General features: G+C 33.7%; 1 long non-coding RNA gene across 2 annotated transcripts; it reads right to left on the bottom strand.

Moving 5' to 3' along the window:
- Window positions 1-284: 284 nt before the first annotated feature.
- Window positions 285-9645, bottom strand: LOC147410779 (uncharacterized). Of its 2 annotated transcripts, none has more exons than XR_015177712.1 (3): window positions 9285-9645; window positions 1660-1875; window positions 285-1085 (listed from the first exon to the last, which is right to left on the bottom strand). It is a non-coding gene; the product is annotated as an uncharacterized LOC147410779 (long non-coding RNA). The 2 variants fall into 2 exon arrangements; XR_015177711.1 differs by having other exon boundaries at window positions 1660-1878.
- Between the last annotated feature and the right edge of the window lie 1964 nt (window positions 9646-11609).

An 11609-nucleotide genomic window follows, 5' to 3' on the forward strand; every position in this document is an offset into this window, starting at 1 on the left:
CTAAGCTTTATTTGGGAATCCAAAAAACGAAGGCCCAATAAGATTGGTTCTGAGTTGAACTCCATGGAACCCTCATATTTTGGGCCTAACTACTAGTAGCATTTTTAATCCTAAAATTGGTTTATCAACCAGCACTGATAATGGTTGAGACAATTGAAAGTATGTTTATTGATCTCTTTGGGCTAGAGAAGAATGTGAAAATACTGGATTAGTTCAGATGGATACAGTGTGACAACGATTGGAATCAAGAATCCCAATAAAGCAAATGTAAATCATATCTGGAAATAGCTTCAGATGAAGGGGATATAATTATTAAGGAACAGAGCATGATTTCTATTGTATATCAAGGTTATCTAACTTTGGGCAATGCCATTTATTACATTGGTCGTTGTTACGGACTCCCCATTCGAACAAGCAATCTCATTCAGCAATGACAATGACAATGTATCACCTGTATGCACTCCTTCCCCCATTGTGATAAAACTTAATTTTTTCATCTAAAAAACAACATCACCTTACTAAAATTTCAAACAGAAAAACAAAATGGGATATAACCATGTCAACCATAGTGTTTTTAATGCTCACAGATACTGGTTCAAAGCCGGATAGTTCTTTCAAGTGTTCTTTTTTGTCATACGACATCAATAGCTGAGTCTTTGAAGATTCCTGAACATGCCTCCAATATTCCATTTCTCAGAAGATTAGTGTACTCCATTATTTCATCATCAGCACCCGTTACTTGGGCAGATAGCTCTGCAACACTTTGCAGCATGGGCATCGCATACATCAAGTACTTCTCAAAGTTCTCTCCTTGGCCAGCGCAATGTCACCAAAGCACGAGAAGATGGGCGGCTTCACAGACTGATGCAACTAATTGCTTGACAAGTCCTTGAGGAGCTGTGTCATTATGCCATCACAGTAAGGTAACACCTTATCCTCCAATGCCCTGCATATGTCCCCAACCACACCGACAGTGATGGCGCAAACCTGATACTCCTCAAAATTCTGGAGACCCATTTCGATATACTTATAGAACTCCTGTATGTACTTTGCAGCTCATCCGGATTGTTGAGTGTATTGAGTGCCTGCAGAAATTTAGCCTTTTAAGGATTGAACTTAAACGCCAACAATGTAGTTGAAATACAAATAAATTGTGTGCTGTGTGTGACTTTAGAAAAATAATGAGAGAAAAATGTCTTCATGGAATTTTTTTCTTTAACCAAAAAAAAAAAACAAGAACCAGCATATCACATATTAATAAGGCGAGAAAATAAACAAGTAGACCTTGTGTGAGATCAATTTTTTCCGGCAAGGTTGGTTGTGCTTTAAAGTTCGAGGATATTAATATTCAACAGGACAGTACAGGTGGTAAAGGGTATAAGGATTATCAACATTTCTACAGCGTTTCCAACATATAAGGATTCCCGAAATGAAGACTTTTTAAGCTTTCCACATTCACCACAAAGCTTTATTATGCTCATCGTGCAAAAATGAAGCGCAACACTTATTTTTCCTCTTTTTTTTCTTCTTTTTTCCCTTGTAAGTGATGAGTAACATATGTTGCAGTACTTCATTACTATCATCAGAATTTCAGAGTATGCATTCATCCATGAACTTCAAATAATAAGACAAGTAGAAAGCAAAACAAAACATACTAACCTTTAGACATCACCACAAGAGAGCTCCCATTGTTAGCACTGGCAATAGAACTGATGTAATAGTTCTTCTCCCATTGCTCCATAATCCACTCCTAATATGTTGGAAAAATCACCAAACATCACATGTATGATAAATTGACTTAACGATGAATTGGAGCAATGAAGTGTTGAAAAGAACGAAATCCTTCCAAGTACCCAAATCCTTCTGATTGCTTAACTGCTGCACAATACAAGAAGCACCCCAAAATAAATAAATTTTTGATGAACATACAATGCCAATTGTCAGTACTCAAAAGAGAAATAGAGTCAAGAACTGCTTGAGATTAGAAAAGTATTATAAAGTATAACTCCAGGAGAATGCCTTCTAAAATCTAACATTGCAGAGCTTTAAAAGAAAGGATATGATCTTAACTTAAGAAACGGAATTGATTAAAGATCTGACAGAAATTTACATTTAGGACTAACAGTGTAATCCAATTCATGCTTGGCACACTCTAACATCAATTTACTTATTGCAGAACAATCTGTTTGCTCAGCAAAACCATACAGAAGTACCCCAAAGCTCCTTCATACAAGGGTTATCCAGACTCAAAACATTGAATGTATGGTAAGTTGGAGATTTGAGGATTCACTCAAGACATGTCATACACAAACCCAAATCATAGTTTTTAGTAGATGCACTTAGGTTCCACCGTGGATGAGGCTTCCAACGGATAGTTCAGTTCCTCCACGTTGGACTCGGCTGCTTCGCTACTCCCAAAGGCACTACATGAATCACCACAGCACAGGATGGGCATCCAATTTCCTTCCTCGTTCAGTCAAACTTTATTTTGACATGTTTTGATAACTTGATTTGTTAACATCGCATAGAGAAGGAATAGATTAGTCACCTTACCTATAACCCATAAAGGATTAATGTTCAATATGCTTAAGATTGTCACGATTTATGTGCGAAGGTCTTGATTTACATAAAGGATCTGATGCCTTTGTATAATGTCTATAAAATTGTGACAGAATTTTTTTTTTTTGTTTCTCTAACATGCCGTGATTGGTGAAATTGTTCATTGAAATAGTAACGAGATCTTTGTTGGTCTTCCCATGCGATAGACTTTGCTTGATGGATAGGGACAACTAATTACATCATTACAATTTCTTGGAGTTGCCTTTTTATATCAAAATGTAGAGTTAGTTATCATAAATTCTTATCTGATGAGCTTTGATATAGTTCTTATTTGTTGTTTTGGTTAAAAAGTTAATGCAAGAAATAGGATTTTTTTAAGAATTGAGTACAAGCATTATGATTACTTAATGTCTTACATACAATAGATGACGCAAAGTAGAGGTGGTTAGTGACACAATAAACATGTTTGTGAAAGAAACCAGGTCCAAATTCAAATGTTGTATTCCTCTTCGAGAGGGAGTAGAGAAAAAGCAAACAATGCTCTATTCTTAATAGGGTTTTGGGTGCCAAATATGTAATTTCTCTCATGACGTACTTCAAGAAGAATAATGGTAAACTGACGCAAAAAAAGATACTCAAATATACTTAACGGACATGGAATGTGCATAGAACCATATATTTTTCTTGTGTATCTCGAGGAAATTTGTGGTTTTGTGCACATGCCATGTCAATTGAGTATTTTTTTAAGTCAGTTTATCATGACTTCTTCAAGAATGTTCCTATCATTTCTAGCTTGGCCCACTCAACATTTTTAATGAAATTTTAATTTCACATTTTGCAACATTATCTCTTAGGATATTTGCCAATGACACTCCATTTTCTCAGAATTTGATATGTTAGATATATTTTTTACTAATTTGTAGGAGACATGCCAACACACTTTAAAAAAAAAAAAATTTAAGTAAACTGTAATTTATTCAAATTTGTTATTTTCAATTACTATTTTATTTGTATTTATATGATTTAAATGTATATCGGCTTATTTACTTAAGCCCTTTGTATAATTTTTGCTTAGCCTGAAATATAATATTTTACATAATTTTCTTTTGCAACTTATGGAATAAACTGTACGATATGTATGCAAAAACACGCTTTTCCATTTCCCTGTTTCATAGCCCTAAGGAAGTATATTCATTTGTTGGATCTAAACAGATGTACATCTGGTAATATATATTAAAGCATCGCTAAATCTTTTAGGATATTGAATACTGATGTTTTTTTTCCATTGCCTTACTATGTGGTATGGAAATAATTATTTTCGTTTCTTGTTTTGCTGGTCAACTAATAAATTTTATTTATAAAGGTTTGTAGACATTGGGAAATCCAAATTGTTCCCATCGCCAAGGTTGGGAACATCTAGGTTCGTTGTGCTCTGCAACTTAGTACTTACCATTTGTTGCTCATCTTTAAATAATATGTTATGAATTTACTATTCTCCATGCCTCATTTACTTGTTGATATTATTCTTAAATCAGTCTCCAAGTACCTATCTTTATAGGGCAGTAGGGAACATCTTAGTAAGCAAATAGGAAATCTTGAGTTGCCTATAAAGAAGAACTTCATCTTTTGTTTTGTTGGTAGTCATGGTAGTTCTTTCCATGAAAACTGTCTGAGGGAACACTTGATGCACAAAACTAAAGCTTCTTGTTAGATAAAAGAAATTTTTGGTGAAAAATCTTATTTGAATCTCTTCTAAAAGCAAAAAAGTTTTAGCTATCCAACTCTTCGTAATTCCCACATTTTAAGTAGTTATCATAACTCTCTACCTACGATGAGAGTTGTAACTTCTTATTAAGAGTTGATAACTCATCCTAGAACCTGATATAAGAAAACAATCGATGATCATCATCTTCCTAATATATTAGGAACGATTAAGGAAAGCCAATTGATTGATGAAAAATAAATTCTAATGTTGTCACCCATGTATGGAAGGATTATAATAATGTCCAACTGAAGGCTTGTGAATTTGCTTCAAATACTCCTAGATTGTGCTTGTGTGCTTGAATTGTGTCGAAATCATTCTCGCCAAACCTCGTACTTCTCCAATGGTATCAAAGTCAGGACTATTACTTCGCATGGAACCAGATAAATGCTATTAAGCTATCAGAGAGTTGTTTTAAGGTAGAAAACAAACATATATTAGGAGATGTGATTATACTTGTTGTAGAGTCTGCAAATTTGTTGTTAATTTTTTTTTTTTGTCACCCCCTTTTTTTTTCTTCCAAATCTAGCCACAATGAAAAGGAAAGAAAAATGTTACATTGGATGCTTTGTTTCTCTTACATTGAATTTGAAAGGGATTTCTCACCAAGACAAGATGAATCAAATGGACATACTAGGATGAGAGATAGATGGACTTAAAAAGTAGATATTGGTAATTGTTTATCATAGGGCTTAGGTATTTTTTGGTTGCCCAATATAATTAAGAATTCATTTGGAGACTAGTTTTATTTATTTATTAGGGTTACAAACTTTCATAGATTAATTATGAGTCTTTCTGGCTCTAGAAATGATGTTGTTCTCACTAAATATATTGTCTATATGTGCAAATCAACCAACTCTAAATTTCAACTTGGCTAGGCAAATACCTTTGTTGAAGTTGTGTACATTCAATATTCTGGGATTATACAACTTTGTGAACTTGAACTAGAACTTCAGTGTTTTTGAGATTATTTTTATTTTTGGTTATAGTCAGGTACAAATTAGAAATAGATAAATAATTTTATATGAGTAGAACTGGACCATTTGCTATATTTTTCATTAGATCCACGATTCTTGTTCCTTTATTCTTCATCAGAGTCTTTGCTTTCTCATACGCCTACATAATTGATTCGTAATTGACAATACTAATTTTGGAAAACTTATCTTTCAGTTTGCAGACAACAATGTTACAAAACAGCATTTTCAACTATTTGATTGACATTTGGGAATTTAATTTGGGGGCCGTTCCAAGAACTTGTGACCTTTATTTCTTTGTGGATTTTAAGTTTCAGTCGCAACTTTATCAGTAGGTATTATTTTCTTTAATTTGTTAACAATTCTCTTTTGTTTCTTTATAATTCTATAGACTTATATAAATACTTCATATGATTTTACTTGTAAAACCCATAATGAACTCATTTTGTCCCTTATATACTTTGAATTTCCCTTATATACTTTGAATTTCCTTATATAATTCAAAGCATATAAAGGACAAAATAAGTTTATTATGGGTTTGATACAATTTGGATGATGAAATCTATAGTTATATGGCATTCACACAAGTGAAATGGTGTGACTATACTTATTTATAGCTAAATAAATGAATCATTTTGGTTGAATGAGCTTTGTAGAATATGGTTGGTAGTAGTTAAATAATAGTAAAAGCTTTCTGAGAAAAATATATGTTAATGTTAATGGTAGTAGTTAAAAATATGTTGTTTTCCTTTTACATATTAGTTGTATGATTGATGGAGAGGGTCGAGGTTCCAAACAAAGAGAGGATGTCGAAACCTAGGTTATTAGTGGCATACATTACTAGTGTAGTATCATTCATTGAGTACTTGAAAAAGAATAGACAAAGTTTTGGTAATGATGATCACTATTTTTTTCTTTGTGTCAAATGTCATAATACCTTATTAGGGAGAAAACAAATAGAGACAATTGTGGAATACTTAGTCTATGATCGTATAGATAGTTCTTATATGAGATGGACATTCCATGGAAAACATTGGAGGGGTGGAAATCAAGTAATAGTCGGGGCTAATATGTCTATTCGTCAGTGTGACAAAGATATGATCCTATGAATGATGGATATGTTGAATGATGGGCTTGACCATTTTTCTAAAGAAGAAGATGAAGCTACTTGCATGGACGAGTGTCCTGAAAGAATCGATGTCCAAGTTCATGATAATTCAACAAATGATAGAGGAAGCGATACAACCCTTATATCACTCGTATCGAAAAAAAATACAAAATTGTCAATTACATTTGAGTTGCTGAGTATGAAAACTAGACATCAATGGTCTCATAAGAGTTTTGATGAATTGTTGTAAATGATTAAAAAGATACTGCCACATGGTAACACTTTACCAAAGAGCATGACTCCGTGAAGAAAATGATCAAGACTTAACAGATGAAGTGCGAGATTATTCATGCATGTCCCAATGATAGAATATTGTATTAGAGGGAGAATGGAGATACAAATAGTTGCCCAAATGTGACGAGAGTATATGGAAATTGATTAATGAAAATAAGTCAAGAAAAAAATATTTATTGGTAAAAATATTGAGGTATTTTCTACTAATGCAAAGGTTAAAATGAATGTATTATGTGCCATGGATTACGGAGAATGTGAAATGACATTCTAAAAGAGGTTAAGAACGAAAAGAATTTGTTTGTCATCCAATAGATTCATTCTGTTGGAGAGAAGATGATAGTAAGTGGGAAGATTTTGTTGTTAAGCCACGTAATGTTCAGTTGGGGCTTCCATTTAATTCATTTGGGATGAAGAACAACTCATACAATTGTTGATTTGTTATGGTTGTTTTGCATAATCTGCCACCATTTTTATGCATGCGAAAGGAATTTAAGATGTTGACACTTTTGATTCCTAGGAGAAATGGTATGGGCCATGACATTGATGTGTACTTACAGCCATTGATTGCTGAGCTAAATGGTTGTGGTCTACGGGAATTAAAACATATGATACTACCACTACATAAATGTTTATAATGAGAGCAATTTTGTAGTGCCCTCAAATTCTACCATGAATTCACATGATTCTATGTTAAATCCAAGGCACTAAAACAGACACCCAACGAAGATAACGAACATAAATAAGCTATAAGATGATAAATATAATATCGCAACAAAAAAATCTAATAAATTTAAAGAATAAGTGTAACCATATTATCAAAATGGCTAAAATGTAAACTAGAACTCAAAATCTTCTAAGAAACAAGAGTTTGGCAAAATCTCACTCTAACATCAAATCCTATTCTCAATAATTAAAACATTAAAGTTTTAACATCTAAATTGATATAGAACTAGTAAAAATAATTCAAGTTCTCATCTAGAAGCAGACTTGGGTCACCTATTTGACCAACGAGATGATACTCTTCTTGAGCATTTTCTAACTACTCCTTGATTGAGAGATGATCTGCACGTGAAATAATAGGGTGAGTAACGAGGGAGTTACCCATCATGAAAATACTATCCCAAACTAATAGGCTCCTAACATGGGGGGAAAAATTCTTATACGTTTGAAAACAAGTGCAAGTTCTTCAAATATAGATAATAATAAAAAATATAAACATGTTGAAAATAATTGGAATAAATATAAAAAATACTTCCCAACTTAAACAAACAAGCATGTTAAAAAATTTTAGATACAAGTAGTGGTAATATGTTTGTTAAAAGTGTTGAGAACCATGACTAAATACTTTTCAGTTAGGATTTGAATTATTTTGGACTTCATCGATGTGGAATCTCATCGTTAGTTTCTGATTTTATGGCTGGTTATTGCACTTACCACACTAAGGTGACCATTTACCCAACTTAGGTTGTTCATTGACTGTGACCATAAGGTATAGTTCCTTTCACAAAATATCAATACGTTCAACTACTTTAGACTGTTAATGATCATTGACTAGTCATCTTTATCTAAACCTACCAGGAAAACATATGGTTCTCTATATGTCTCTATACTTTCCACATGGTACTGTTACATCACATAGTTCACCAATAAAAATATAGGGAAAAATCCTAAATTTCAATTGTGATGGTACTCCCTTATGCATCCCATACTACATAGGAGTGTAACATCGCAAATGTCTATCCTAGGATAGTATGTCACTTTGAATGTGATATGACAAACTATTCCTTAAAGCTAAACAAGTTCTTTAATGGATCCCAAAATATCTATGTATAAATATTTTTCATTTTGAAAATAAAATAAAATAAAGCATACAAGTGTGTGGAATGGACATCCGTGTTCTTACCATACAACAACACAACCTATAAAAATAAATAGTTCACATCACCTCATGATAATAAAAACAGAAATAAACATGCACATTACCTTGCGATAATTGTAAATAAAGATCAACTACCAGATATCCTCTCGCCAATACACATAAACATAGAGAATTCATACTCTTTTTCATAGGGCATCACATCTACAGTGCGATCCCTCAAACTATCAATAAAACAAAAACTTAAATTTTCGAGTTTTCAAAAAAAAAAAAAAATCTTAAAAGGCTTTGAACAAGATAAAATAAAAAATTTTAAAAAATTTAAACATCAAAAATCATCTTTTAGCGTTATCACGAACAAAGTGACCAAAATTGATTGAAATCCGAACACATTTTTTTTTTTCTGTTAGTGGAATCAATGGAATCTATTGGTGGTGCCAACAAGTCTGTCGCTGGAATGTTGGTGGTACCTATAGCAACTACGTTTAGCTTGACAATTTTTTCCTTTGAATTTGATTTTTCTTCAACCAAACCTCCAAAAATCACTTTAAATCATTGAATCATCCCTAAAATCATCTAATAACATATTCAAAACATAACTTTTGTAAAAATATATTTTTTTCCTAGTTTTTAACAAACCTAATAAATTTTTGGATTGAAAACTACAATGCACGAAAATTAAACTATTAGAGAGGTTTAAAAATTTCTTACTTTAGATTTGAGTTAAGCAATCCCTGAGAAATGTAGATGTGGCGCCCCGCCAAACGCTAACACAAATCTCAAGGCCATCTCGAGGCACTAGGTGGCGCATCGAAATTTTGGCATGGTTTCCTCTGTTTATGTTAACATTCAACGGAACACAAAACCTGATAATCCAAGTTATAATAAAACCTGTATATAAAGATGTAGATACAAGAAATAACAGCGAAAGACTAATTACATCTAACATGTAAATAGATCAGAGTGCGGAAGATTTAACAACATACAGGCTTACCAAAATATTCTCACTCTAACATAGGCCTAAACTCTCAATCCAAAAACTACATACATCTTGGATGAAACTGACAACACTAAGGGATGTAGTCCTAGTGCTTACCAGGCAAGAAACTCTGATCGTTGATCTGACCGACCAGATACTCCTCACTTATCGACTCTACGCCTACCTTAGTAATTGCAAGTGCTGAAACTAAAAAAAAAATAGGAAGGAAAGGGTGAGTAACAATGGTTACCCAGTTAGTCCACAAACAATTCCTACTAATAACCTCACCTAACGTGATCGAATAATCATACTGCATCGTTTCAAAACATGCAAGTTTTACAATTGAAACTACGATTAATTGGTACATACGGCCAGGGATAAGCAACTAAACCGCTTAAAAATTACACATAACATCAATCATTCATACTCTTTATACATTTGTCCTTTTATGCAAATACAGTTGACAACATTGAAATAATAGACATGCTTTGCAATTTATAATTCAAAATATGACAACAGATACATATTACAAGTGGTGGAGTAATGGAATTTGAGCGTTGGGATTCACGACTGGATCGGTCCCAGTCGAGACATGATGTTACTACGTAAATCTGTCTTTTAGTTCCTGATTTTGTGACTGGTCGTGTCTACCACGCTTGCGAGACCATTTGTCAAGCTTAGGCTGGCCGTTTGACGTGACCGTAAGCAATGGGTCTCTTTTCGATGTGTCAGAACGTTCGATTACTACTAGAGTATTAGTGATTACTGACCAATCATCTTCGCCTATGCCTATCAGGCGTGCATGTGATTTCCAAAATAGCACTCCACTCGTATACGACCACCTTTACAATACACGTTCACTGGTAAAGATAAGAAAGGAATGGACCTGGATTCCAGTTGTGACTCCACTCTCATATGCGTCCCATACCACGTATGAGCTTGGTGGTCCCTACCGTACATCCCAGGATAGTGCACCCCTCCGGATGATGTGACACACTATCCCTTCAGGTATTCACAGACCCTTTAACAACTCACAAAATAGCTATATATATATAATGTTTTTCATTTAAAACAAAAGAGAAATTAATAGAATAGGATTGAGAATGGATATCCAGTTCCTACCATGCAACGGTGGCCACCCGGCCTAAAAATAAAAATAGTACTCAGCGCATGCGCTAACATAATCTTAAATAAACATGCAACCCTTTCATTAATAACCTGGATATTCTTTCACCAACCTATACCCAACATACAATGTAAAAGGCAGACATCACCCCTCGGGTGTGATTCTAACATTTTACCGTTTCATCCCTTTCCCCATTTTTTCGATACTTTCACTTTTCGTCTTTTCGAATCAAATCATTCATTTTCAATCTTTCAAAGTCATTTTTGAGTTTTCAATTGAAAATCATCAAGGTTTCTTCAAAACGAGGTCCCATGATGCACGGTACCTAAGCTAGCCAAAATGGTAAAAGCTGGTGAAAATTTGACAAAGTGTTGAAAATTCAATTTTTTAAAGTTCTCGAAATTGAAAACGAGTTTTTGAAATGAAATCCTCAAGCATGAGATTTGACACCATAGAGTTTTTATAATCTAATTCAAAGAAATGCGAAAGTTGTTACATTTTAAAAATTTGTCGAAAACGTCGAAAATTACGTTATGTTCTTGAAACCAAAATTTGGATTTTCATCCTTTGAGATTTGGATCTTGAAATCATTCCCATTGTTCCGAAATGGGGGATAAAATCTTTATTTCATTAAAGAACTTAAAGTAAATGTCCATTTACTTACATGATTTGAATGAAATAAAGGGTGGAAAATCAAGTATAGGCCATGGGGAAGTCAAGCCAAGAGTTAGAGTCTGTTTCTGACTCGGAAAAAGGCTGTTGGCGACAGAACCTTGTTCTATCGGTGGAACCGACAGTTCCTGCCGACAGAAGAAAATTATCGGTGGCAGAAGGTTGATTCTGTCGGTGGAACCGACGGCATCTGCCGATAGAACTGAACTTTCTCGTGATTTTTGGGTTTTTCGATCCCTTCTTTGGATCTTTGTTCCGT

The sequence above is a fragment of the Akebia trifoliata genome, chromosome 1, assembly GCF_017979445.1.
Source record: "Akebia trifoliata isolate Shusen 1 chromosome 1, ASM1797944v1, whole genome shotgun sequence".
In the NCBI taxonomy this organism is placed as follows: Eukaryota; Viridiplantae; Streptophyta; class Magnoliopsida; order Ranunculales; family Lardizabalaceae; genus Akebia; species Akebia trifoliata.